The following is a 13,260-nucleotide window of genomic DNA, read 5'->3' on the forward strand; positions in this document are numbered from 1 at the left end:
GTATTGAGATAGCCGAGACATGTTTAAAATAAATATAACTTAGACACAGTCTAAACTTGGCAAAAGCAAAATTCTTGGCGGAACAAGGAAAACCCCGACAAAAGTCGTGAAAAACATTAGGAAATGACTTGAACCGTCCGATCGATAGGCACAGATCTAACGATGATCGCATGCTCACAAACACGAATGTTAATTCTAAAACCGAACGCGAGAAATTATTTAACTGAGTTAATAACTCAGTTAATCTAGACTGTCCGCTTGAAGGAGGTTGATTCGATGACAATCACGTGGTTAACATGCACGGATGGCAATCACATGGTTAACATGCACGAGGTTTAATTTGGAAATCGAACGCAATATTTTATGAATTGTGATTTAATCCATTGAAGTCCGGATTGATCATAGCCGTTCACTATGAAGTGACGAGATCCGACAGATATCGTGTCAAAAAGTACACGGGCTTTAATCTAAATTTCAGATCTGAGAAGTTATAAATTGCAACTTTGTTTCCTTTCAGTTCTGTGGGAAATGTAAAGGTTGGTGGAAAAGGCGGCCGTGAGAGGTTTATGTGCTGGAGTCTTATTTATTTTTTATTCCGTGGTAATTGAATTTTTGGCCATATTTTAGGTAATTTAACAGTTTCGTCTATTTCTACAGAATAAGTAAAATTAGAGGCAGATGACTGAAACTCCAAAGGAAATCTGAGAAGAACTTCCACCAGCACTTGAAGAAATCATTACTAGATTTGAACGATTATCCCTTACACCTGCAACCAGACCACCATTAGTGGTATCAGAGTAGCTTATTGACATTGATCAAGATCTCAAAGATCAGAGAAAGAAGTCCAACATGGCTTTCAGAGCTGGAGGAAGACGTGGTCAATGAAGAGGAAGACCAGTTGCAAATGTTGAGGTGTTGGAAACTATGCAACAGATGCAAGCTAGATTTGAAGCAGCGGAAATGGGAAATCAAGAAGATGCAGATGTTGGAGATGTTAGTGAGCCTAAAGTTGAAGCTATAGAAGCAGAGGAACCTACAGAAATTACTCCTGAAATGAGATTCTTTAAATCAGTGTTAGAATCCACATCTAAACCCAGACCTGAGGGTTCAATTTATGCAGGAGGCTAAAACCCTGAGGAGTTGATAGACTGGATTAATAGCATGGATAAATTATTTGATTATGAAGAAATGGAAGAAGGAAAGAGAGTGAAATTTTCTGTCACAAAATTGAAAGGACATGTAGCACTTTGGTGGGATGGAGTGCAGGCAGAAAGAAAAAGACTTGGTAAGCATCCAATTAAAAATTGGAACAGGATGGTGGCAAAGTTGAGAGGTAAGTTTTTTCCAAGTGATTATCAACACACATTATTTAGATAGATGAATAATATTAGACAGAGGTCTTTGGAAGTGAAAGAATACATAGAGGAATTTTAGAAAGTGAGCATAAGAGCTAGATAAATTCAAGATACATAAATGGTCTTAGCATGGAGATTCAAGATGAGATAAGTTTGTTGTCTCCTAAAACAGTAGAAGAACCTTATCAGATAGTACTGAAAGCTGAAGAAAAACTCATAAGGAAGCAATCTTCCAGAAGTAGAGGTACTTTCCGAGGAAGGGGAAGTCAAGGTGGTAGAGGAAGATCTACAACACCTAGAGATGGAGCTAGCAACAACTCGAGTCAGCATTCACCCACAGAAGCTGATGAAAGTGGCAGAAGGATTTTTTCCAGAGGAAGAGGAGGTAGAGACAGAGGAAGAGAAATTAGATGTTACAGATGTAATAAGCTGGGACACAGAGCTTATGAGTGCCCAGAAAACATAGGAACAAATCAGAGAAATGTAATTGTTGCTAAGACTAAAGAGGAAGCAGCAAAGGTGTTAGAAGAAGAAGAAAATGTATTAGAAAAAGGGGAATCTTTGGTAGTTAACAAAGTTTTGTTAAATCTAGCAAAGGAAGTTGTTGAACCAGCATAGAGAAAGACTTTGTTCAGGACTGTGTGCAAAGTTCAAGGAAAATGATGTCAAATGATAATTGATAGTGGTAGTACTAATAATTTGGTCTCTTCGAAAGTGGTGGAGAAGTTGAAATTAAAGACGAAGAAACATCCAACACCTTACAAGGTGTTATGGCTTCAAAAAGGACATCAGTTGTTAGTGAATGAACAATGTGAAGTGGAGTTGCAGTTGGGAAAATATAAAGACAAAATTCTATGTGATGTGACACCTATGGATGTGTTATCACTGAAAATTTTGTTGCCAAAATTGCTCAGACTAGCTTAAGGACAAACTGTTCCCGCAGCGCATAGATTCTTTTAGCAGTTTTACATAGCAACATCTTTTAGGTGATTTTGCAGCGCATAATTCATATTTTTCATTGGCTGTGCTACGAAATGGGGGATTTTTTCGAATTCATAGCAGCTGTCATGCAAAATAGCTCTGGGGTGGATGCACTTTACAGGAGGCATGCTCTTAAGCTCCTGCGTGTATGCTTGTCATCAGTTCTGAATCTGAAGGTGACAGTTTTAGTGATTGCAAGGTACTACCTCAGGTTAAAGGCACCCTTGTTGTTTGTCCCATGGTAGCTGTTATTCAATGGAGGAACGACATTGCTCAGTTTATTGTTGAAGGAAGCACTAAAGTTTTAGTTTATCATGGCGCAAATGATGAAAGATTTACAAGATAAAAGCAGCTTGGAATATCAGCGTATGTCTTGGGATGCTCTTCGTAAAAGTATCATGGGCTTGTAAACAAAGTGAACGCATCAAACATTAAAAGCATTATTCTAGCTTAGATGCCTTTCCGCTAGCTGGCAGAAGCATTACAGCACGGTTGTCTAAGCTTGACATTATAGCAAAACAAGTGGAAGCAGGGGAAGGCCTAGTCATGTCTCTGGAAGTTAGTCTTGGAAAACGAGAAAATATTTTGGAAGTTGGACCAAAGAATGCTACTCAGGTAACTCTTGCAAGTCCCGTGCTGAATGAGGGAGAGCTAGAGCTACTGAAGAAAGATTCATATTTGAAGGCTCGCAGATTACCAATATTTTTGATATCAACAAAGGTCTTGATGGATCTTTGGAAAAAGCAATAAATAGACTCTGTGAAGCTGCAGATGAGGCTGTTCGAGGTGGTTCACATCTGTTAATCCTCAGTGATCGTGCCGATGAATTGGAACCAACTAGGCCAGCAATTCCCATTCTTTTGGCAGCTAGAGCTGTTCATCAACACCTCATTCAAAATGGCTTGCGTATGTCAGCATCGATAATTGCTGATACAGCTCAATGTTTTAGTACACATCATTTTGCTTGCCTAATTGGGTATGGTGTGAGTGCTGTTTGTCCATATCTGGCACTGGAGACATGTCGTTAATGGCGTGTGAGTGCCAAAGCTGAAAATATGATGAGGAATGGGAAAATGCCAACAGTTACAATCGAGCAAGCTCAGAAGAATTTTGGCAAGGCAATTAAGGCTGGCCTCTTGAAGATACTCTCAAAGATGGGTATCTCGTTGCTTTCTAGTTATTGTGGAGCACAAATTTTTGAGATATATAGGCTAGGTAAAGAAGTCGTTGACATAGCATTTTGTGGGAGTTTCTCCCGAGTTGGTGGTTTGAATATGGATGAGCTGGCACATGAATCATTGTCATTTTGGGTGAAAGCCTTCGCTGAGGATACTGCTAGGAGGCTTGAAAACTTCGGCTTTATACAGTTTAGACCTGGAGGTGAATATCACGGCAATGATCCAGAGATGTCAAAATTGCTACATAAAGTTGTTCGTGAGAAAAATGAAAACGCATTTTCAGTCTACCAACAACACCTTGCTAACCAGCCAGTAAATGTCCTTCGTGACTTCCTAGAATTTGCAAGTGATCGACCTTCTATTTCTGTTGGGAAGGTCGAACCAGCTTCAGAAATTGTGCAATGCTTTTGCACTGGGGGCATGTCACTTGGTGCTATTTCAAGGGAAACACATGAATCGATTGCCGTGGCAATAAACAGAATAAGAGGAAAATCAAATTCAAGGGAAGGTGGTGAGGATCCTGTGCGTTGGAGACCTCTATCAGATGTAGTTGATGGATATTCATCAACATTTCCACACCTTAAAGGTTTTCGAAATGGTGACACTGCCACTAGTGCAATTAAACAGGTTGCTTCAGGTCGGTTTGGTGTTACTCCAACTTTCCTAGTTAATGCAGATCAGTTGGAGATCAAGATTGCACAAGGAGCAAAGCCAGGCGAAGGAGGGCAACTGCCTGGAAAGAAAGTCAGCACTTACATAGCAAGATTGCGTAACTCTAAACCTGGTGTACCTCTGATATCACCTCCTCCACATCATGATATCTACCCTATCGAGGACCTTGCGCAATTGGAACTGTTGCCTCTGGAGTTGCAAAAGGCAATGCTGATATAATACAGATATCAGGACATGATGGGGGCACTGGAGCAAGTCAAATAAGTTCTATCAAACATGCAGGTGGTCCTTGGGAGCTTGGTCTTACAGAGACACATCAGACACTTATTGAGAATGGGCTGCGCGAAAGGTGTGTTCTAAGTTTTGTAAAATTTTGCTTAGTTCCTTATTTTGAAGGCATGTAGACCCTGCTATACATATCCAAGGTAAAAAGGAGTTTTGCAATCAGGTGGCAGAGCAGTAAAAATCTCAAGGGAAATGGAAATTGTTTAAAACAGTTTCGCAATTTCGTAGCGCGCTACGAAATTGCGAAACTGCTGTAGGTGTTGTTTTTAAAACGCAGGCAAACAGTTTGAAAGAAGAATCAGAAATTTGCAAAGGGAACACCTCAATGACATGAAAGGGATCAAAGGAAGCTGCTACAGCCATTCAACATATGCCAGGTGTACCTTTAACAAAAGGTGAAATCTTTTAACCTAAGTTTAAGATTTTTGGTTATAAAGCCACTTTATTCTCGGTGATTAGGGTTTTGAGGGAGCTGCATACGAGAAGTTGGTTGGCACACCTATTCATCAACTAAGCCTCCAGCGCATCTGGTATCATGATGGTGCTCTTCATTTTTGGGGTGTTAAAGAGTTGGAAACATGTTGCTACATTTTCGAATAGGTGATGGAAGACAGAGACCGGAAAAACAGGGGTTTGTCTCCTAACATGATTGAACCATCAATGCATCCAGCATCCAAAGCTAGCATGGAACATTGCATCCTCTTCTCAGCTATCTCGGCCAAACTGAAAGGAGACAGGTGTCAAAAAGCAGAGAAGAATCATTCTACGAGGAGGATAGAATTATAGTTTTAGTTTAGTTGGGACTCTTTGTAATTACAGCTCAGCACTTAATGTATTTAATGAGTTAGTTAAATGGTAGATAGGGGTAATTAGTAGCAGTCATCGAGCTCCCCTCATGCTGGAGGAGGAAGCTCAAGTTAGTTAAGGGTGTATCTCTATATATAGATCAAACTTTGATGTAATGGGGGTTGGATGTTTTGGAGAAGACTGTTTTGGTTTATGTATAAACAGATTTCAGTAATGCAAATGACTGTTTTTTCTTCTCAGGATTCACAAAGGATCTTCTTGTTCAAATGTGTGATGGTATATTTTCTTTAATGTTCTTTTACAGTTTTGTTAATGCATAATCACTCAGAACTCATGGATCATGCTCTGACTTCCTATATGCCTTTGCAAACTGTGGTTTCAAAGTTATGTTTGAACATTTAGATGTTAAGTGCCCTGATTTCTATGAAAAGATAGTGTTATTGTTTACTGAGATATGAGTGACTCCATAAGCCCAATGGGAATCAATTCAATGTTGTCCAGCCAGCATACTTGTTCATGTGTCTTGTAAGAGTTAGCCATCTTGTCATTAGTCAACATTCATAACCTTTGAGAGAGCCCTCTCAGACTAAGGAGGCTAAGCCTTAGTCAAAAGCCTGGTTTGAAATAGTTACACAGAGTCTTACTGATTGGCAGCCTTCAGTGCTTGATTTTGTGATAACAGGATGTGTGTCACATATTGTTGGGAAGACCTTGGCAGTATGATAGAGGAGTTATGCATGATGGGAATAAGAACACATACAAATTTGGTAAAGCTAGTGTTAATCATACATTGCTGCCTATGGAAGAGGAGGATGCATAAAAGAAATCTGATCCAAATACCTTATTGCTTAGTGGAAAAGAATATTTTTAGCAGATTGAAGAGGATGAGGTAAATTTTGCATTGATTTGCAAACCCAAGGTAATAATTACTTCCACTAAAATTTCTGATTTTCCAATTGAAATTCAAGAGATGCTGGAAAACTATTGTGATATCATTGTAGATGATTTGCCTAATGAGTTACCACCCAATAGAAAAATCAGTCATCATATAGATTTGATTCCATGAGAAAATCTACTAAATAAAGCAACTTACAGGATGACTCCCACAGAAAATTAAGACATCCGGAAACAGGTGTAGGAACTGTCAAATAAAGGACTGATTAGAGAGAGTTTGAGTCCTTGTGCAGTGCCAACAGTGTTGAGTCCAAAGAAAGATGGAGGTTGGAAAATGTGCATTGATTCAAGAGAAATCAACAAAATAACAATTAGGTACCGATTTCCTTTACCTAGAATTAAACATTTGATGGATTGTTTAAGTGGAGCAAGATATTTTACAAAGCTGGATTTAAAAAGTGGTTATCATCAAATAAGAATTAGAGAAGGAGATGAATGGAAAACTTCTTTTAAAACAAACGAAGGATTGTATGAATGGATGGTAATGCCTTTAGGGTTATCAAATGCTCCTAGTACATTTATAAGTCTTATGAATGAAGTGTTGAAAGAATTTATTGGTAAATTTGTAATAGTATATCTGGATGATATATTAGTTTCAGTAGATCTAAAGAGGAACATATGAGACACCTGAATTATGTCTTACGAAAGCTACAACAAGAAAAGTTACTGTTGAATTTAAAGAAATGTTCATTCATGAAGGAAGACTTGGTATATTTGGGCTTTGTTGTTTCTATTGATGGGTTAAAGATGGATCCAGAGAAGATCAAGGCAATCATGTTTGGCCTTCACCGAAAAGTGTTTTTGAGGTAAGAAGTTTTCATGGTCTTGCTAGTTTTTATAGAAAATTCATAAGGAATTTTAGTAAGATCAATGCTTCTATTATTGACACTATAAAGAAGGATAGACATCCATTTAAGTGGATTGTTGAAGCAAAAAGGAACTTCCAGCTGTTGAAAAGGAAAATCACTGAGAAACCTATTTTGATTTTGCCTGATTTTAATAAACCTTTTCAAGTGAAATGTGATGCTAGTGGAGAAGCTATTGGCGGTGTTTTAAGTCAGGAGGACAGACCTGTAGCTTATTTCAGTGAAAAACTAAATGAATCAAAGAAGAAATATTCTTCTTATGATAAGGAGTTTTATGCAGTTGTGCAGTCATTGAAGAAGTGGAGACATTACTTGATGTCTAAGGAGTTTATACTTTATTCAGACAACCATGCATTGCAGTACATTATGCAATAGCCAAAGCTTAGTCAGAAACATGCAAAATGGGTAGAATATCTTCAAAGTTTTAATTTTGTATTGAAGCATATAACTGGCCAATCAAACAAGGTAGCAGATGCCTTAAGCAGAAAAAGTATTTTAGTTCAGGAAAGTCAAATTCAAGTGTTGGGTTTTGATTTTCTTAAGGAATTGTATGAGAAATATTTAGATTTTAAGAGGCATTTGAAGATTGTAAAAATCCTGTTTTGTTAGACAAAAGTAAGTGGTTGGATTTTTTCTTGCAAGAAGGATTATTGTTTAAAAGAAGTCAGTTGTGCATACGAAATTGTTCTATGAGAGAAAATTTAATCAAGGAGAAACATAGTGGTGGACTTGGAGGACATTCTGGGGCAGACAAGTCTTATGAGAGGTTGAACCAGTTTTATTTCTGGCCGAAGATGAGATCTGAAGTGGAGAAGTATGTGAGAAATTGTAAATTCTATCAGTATGCAAAGGGAAGGAGCCAAAACACAAGTTTGTATGTTCCATTACCTATTCTAGATAGACCTTGGGATATGGTAAGTATGGATTATGTTTTGGGTTTACCAAAAACTCAAAGAGGAAATGATTCAATTTATGTTGTGGTAGATATATTTTCTAAAATGGTACATTTTATTCCATGTTATAAAACCAGGGATGCTACTCACATTGCTAATTTGTTTTTTAAGGAGATTGTAAGGTTGCATGGGTTACCTAAGAGCATTGTTTCAGACAAGGACACCAGATTTGTTGGTCATTTCTAGAGGACATTGTGGAAGAAGCTTGGTACTAAACTGAGTTTTAGTTCAGCTTATCATCCTTAGACTGAAGTTGTAAACAAAAGATTGGGTAATCTTCTGAGAAGTCTTGCAGGTGAACATCCAAAATAGTGGGATCAAATTTTTGCACAGGCTGAATATGCTTATAGCGATTCTCCTAACAGAAGTACAGGGCAAGGTCCATTCCATATAGTTTATGGAATGCACCCAAGAGAAGTGTCTGAATTAAGAGACTTGGGAAAAGTTGAAATGAGAAGTGCTAAAGGAGAAGATTTTGCTTCAGAGATTCAAGCAATACATGAACAGTTAAAACAATAGTTACAGGATAGCAACATGAAGTACAAGAGCAGAGCAAATTTGAAGAAGAGAGAAGTTAATTTTGATGTTGGAAATTTGGTTCTAGCACACCCAAGGAAGGAAAGATTTCCAAAAAGGGAGTATAACAAGTTGAAATTTAAGAAAAATGGACCATGCAAAGTCTTGAGGAAATTTTCTTCAAATGCATATGAAATTGAATTACCCCCTGATATTGGAATATCTCCAATTTTCAATGTTGCTGATTTGTATAGGTATGAAAGTGGAAATGAAGAGGATACAACAGAAGACAAGGAAGAACAAGAGGTTGATTGGGTAAAACAGTTACCTACAGCAAAGGCATTGTAGCCAGAACAGATTTTGGATAAGAGAGTGTTTAAAAGGACAAGAGGACAGGAGTATTTTCAGTATTTGGTCAAGTGGAAAGATCAACCAATTGCTGATGCTACCTGGATGACAGATGCCATGCTACAAAAGTTGGGCAGTTCTGTAGAAGAGCTCATGGACAGGAGCCCATGAAGAATTTTGTCCTCAGGAGTCTGATGCAGGAGCATGAGGCTTGAAGACAAAAGGCTTCAATTTTATTCCAAAAAATACAAAAAAGTTTACAAGCAAAGGAGTGGGATCCTTTAGCTGTCACTTTACAAAGCTTTCTAGATAGGATTAGAGCTATAATTCAGGGATTTGGATGATTTTATAATTAATTCAAGTAGTTTAGAATTAGTTGAGATTCTCGAGGAGAATATCATGCAGAGTAGGTATTATCTATTATTTGGCAAATTTTATCCATTGATTGAGGATCTAATTGTTGTAAGTAATGGTATTTATGTAAGTTTTGAATTAGTGTAATGGGATTTGGCTGGATTTGGTTGTGGAAGATTAGACTAAGAAATTGAAATATCTTTGTGTCTCTGTGTATTCTGTGAATGAATGGTCAATCCCGGAGGGTTGAATTTCCTTCGAAATTTCTCTGAGTCCTGTTGATTTACAGTTTAGCCCTTTAGAATTAGAGGTTGGTATAATCTTGTGTTATCGCGATTAAATCTTTATTTCTGTGTATTGAGATAGCCGAGATATGTTTAAAAGAAATATAACTTAGACACAGTCTAAACTTGATGGAAGGCAAATTCTTGGCGGAACGAGGAAAACCTCGACAAAAGTCGTGAGAAACCTTAGGAAATGACTTGAACCATCCGATCGACAGGCACAGATCTAACGGTGATCGCGTGCTCACAAACACGAACGTTAATTCTAAAACCAGACGCGAGAAATTATTTAACTGAGTTAATAACTCAGTTAATCTAGACCATCTGCTTGAAGGAGGTTGATCCGACGACAATCGCATGGTTAACATGCACGGGGTTTAATTTGGAAATCGGACGTGATATTGTATGAATTGTGATTTAATCCGTTGAAGTCCGGATTGATCATAGCCGTTCACTATGAAGTGACGAGATTCGACAGATATCGCGTCAAAAAGTACATGGGATTTGATCTAAATTTCGGACCCAAGAAGTTATATATTATAGCTTTGTTTCCTTTTGGTTCCGTGGGAAAGTTAAAGGCTGGTGGAAAAGGCGGACCCAAGAAATTTATGTGCTGGAGTCTTAATTATTTTTTATTCCATGGTAATTGAATTTTTGGCCATATTTCAGGTAATTTAACAGTTTCAGCTATTTCCGCAAAATAACTAAAATTAGATGCAGATGATTGAAACTCCAAAGGAAATCCGAGAAGAACTTCCACCTATGCTTGAAGAAATCGTTACTAGATTTGAACGATTATCCCTTACACCTACAACCAGACCAACATTTTACAACAACCATCCTTGAATGTTTTCAAATAGGTGCTAACATACAAAGAAGAGCCATCGAAAGAATTGATTGATATTGAATTAAATATGGGTTGTGAGTATATGTTGGCATATTAAGAAATAATTGTAGATTTTGTAATTATCTATCTTTTTTTACTTCTCTAAGTTTATAATTAATAGAAAAAAAACCTTTATATTAAATCTATGATTTATTATGAGGTATAAAACTTGCAGGAAACAAAGTATAGAACTATGCCAATAGAAGAGTTATTGCAACAAGGCATGAGACTTGGTTTTGAAACCATGTGTACAGTTCATGAGTCACTTCTTGTTATTCAATTTACATTGATGTATTTTATTTATTTCGATTTTTTGTTTTCAAATCGCTAATGTAGATACACTGATTACACTTTATTTTTATGATTGCAGATGGAACAAGAAGAAGATGAAAATTGTCAATTCAATCAACAAAACATTTGTCTAAATAACCCAAGTCATGGAAGTAGCTCGAGCAGTACTGACAACAGTTCTAACGAACAAGGATGATCTATTTGGATATCAATGTAAGCTATTGTATTTTTTAAAATAACTCACTCTGAAAATCAAACATTTTGTTTAATGTAATGGACATAGTGTCCTAATTGAAAGACGAGGGGTTAACAATAACTATCCCATTTTGTATAAAAAAAAAGCCTCTTATTCATATATAACAAAATACATTTTAATTTATTCTATTGTGTTGTCCAATGTTGTTTTGAAATGTTACACCACTAATTAAATATAGATGATTAAATATTATAATGAAGAGATGTGAAACCTGATGAAGTAACAAATTAATCCAAACATCATATACAAATGCACTAATAAAAAAAATAAGTTTTATAAATATTTTTATAAGATATATGTTTATTTTTCAATGAATAATGGATTTAAAAAATCACAATAATTGCGCTGTCATAGGTCGATGTCTCTAAAAATGAGAAAATGGATATCGGGACATCATATCTTAATGTGCATCGCTCCGAATATGAACTTTTTAATAACGATATTTATAATAATAAAAAATTGTATCATCTGAAAAAAATGATATAGTAATAAAAAATCGTGGTGCATTTATAAAACAAATACGCACCAGTGCATTATATTATGTAAAATCACTAGTGGGGCAAGACTTTTTTTCACAGCTTGGTTTTTTTCCTTAATATTATAGCATCGAGGCATTATACTCTTCAAGCATTGAATGATTTGCATTTAACGTCTCGGTGTGTTGTAATTGTTAAAGCACGGTGCTCTCGTAGCACCAACGCCCCACTCCTCCAAAATATTTTTTTGATCCCCAGTGCATTATTCAAATTAACAACACTGATTATTTTATATTAGTAGTGCACTGGTACACTTTTGTAATATATAAGCACTGGCATTGTAAATTGAAATAAAAGCACCTGTTCTGCAATTGTTTTTTCCTGAACCAGTGCGGTTCCTGAAAAGTAATTCCCATGGAGTTTGTTTAATACATAAGCACCAAGGAGGTCTACTTTTCAAGCACTAGAGTTGTTTCCATTCAACACCGCAATCCTTTTATTTAAATTTACAACACATGTGCTTTTAAAGTTTTACCACACCGGTGTATTTTTTCCATTAAGCACGCTGCAAAAAAACATTTGCTAAAACAACGGGCCGCCCATATTCTTTTAGTTGTGATGAAGTTCTGTTATCAGCTCCACTAAAAATCCACTACTACAACAGATGTTGTAGCAGAGGTTTTTCTTGACAAATTTTTCCAATTTTATAACACTAAAAACCTCTGTTATTGTTGACACCTAATCCTCATGATTGGGTGAATATAATGTAAATAGATAAATAAGTAATATGAACAGTCATTGGGAGATGAAGTGAACAGTCTCTCCCTCATGTATATAATGAAGACCTACCTGAAGGAATAAATACAAATTAATTTTTGGTTGAGGAGTTACTACCTGGTCTGACATGGTTTGAATTTCTAGTTCCTGTCTTTCCAACCTCATCAGGATGAACACTTTCAAGTGTCTTTGTCAGCCACTTTGGGGGACCTTTCTCAAATGGTCCAGGCTACTCCGTTGATTGAGTTGGGACTGAATCAATATTGAGTCTCCCAATTCTATCAATCACATCACTTAAAGCATCATCTGTTGTTGGAGTTTCATGTGGGGGAGAGTGTTCTTCAGAAGAAGATTCCACATGTTGATCTAGTATAGGAATCCCCCCTTCAAGATGTGGAATCTAATTATCAAATTCTTGAAATTATTTTGCTTTTGTGAATCTATCCAAGCGATCAAGTTGCTGCTCAACAACATTGTCAGTTTTGGATGATTCAACAAAAATTACATCTCTAGATACAAAAAAAAAATTATTTACTTCATCATAGAGACGGTATGCTTTGGAGGTGTTTGAATACCCCAGGAAGATACAATTACAACTTCCAGCACCATTTTTAGTTTCCCTCTGCTTTATAACTCCCTCCTGCATATTCTGCCTATATTATGCCCATGTTGTGCAGGCTGACATCTCTGTCATATCCTTGCAAAATCTCATTCATTGTTTAATGTATTCGTTGAAGTGCGTTACCTCTTGAAGGAGTCAATTCGTTGTGTATTTCATTTACTGTGAGTTCCATTTTGCTGTGTGTTATACGCATGTATTTACTGTGAGTTTCAACCCACGACTTGCGCTCTACAATTACTCCGCCTTACCAATGTGCCACTGTTGATTCTTCATCATGGACTCGTGGCTTTGTCCCCTTTTTGTGACAAGGTCATCTCCTCAATGCTTTTGTGGTAGATTTCTTTTGGCATAGCAAGTTCCAGGTCACGCTGTGTTTGATAGGAATGCCAATTTGTCCAT

At 36.8% G+C, this 13,260-nt stretch overlaps 1 pseudogene; it reads left to right on the forward strand.

Moving 5' to 3' along the window:
* The first annotated feature begins 2,389 nt into the window (after positions 1–2,389).
* LOC149145171 (ferredoxin-dependent glutamate synthase, chloroplastic pseudogene) lies at positions 2,390–4,590 on the forward strand (annotated as a pseudogene).
* The last annotated feature ends 8,670 nt before the right edge of the window (positions 4,591–13,260 follow it).

This window comes from Pinus tabuliformis, chromosome X (assembly GCF_031772625.1).
Source record: "Pinus tabuliformis cultivar Carrire ecotype Pingquan chromosome X, CPIR1, whole genome shotgun sequence".
Classification (NCBI taxonomy): Eukaryota; Viridiplantae; Streptophyta; class Pinopsida; order Pinales; family Pinaceae; genus Pinus; species Pinus tabuliformis.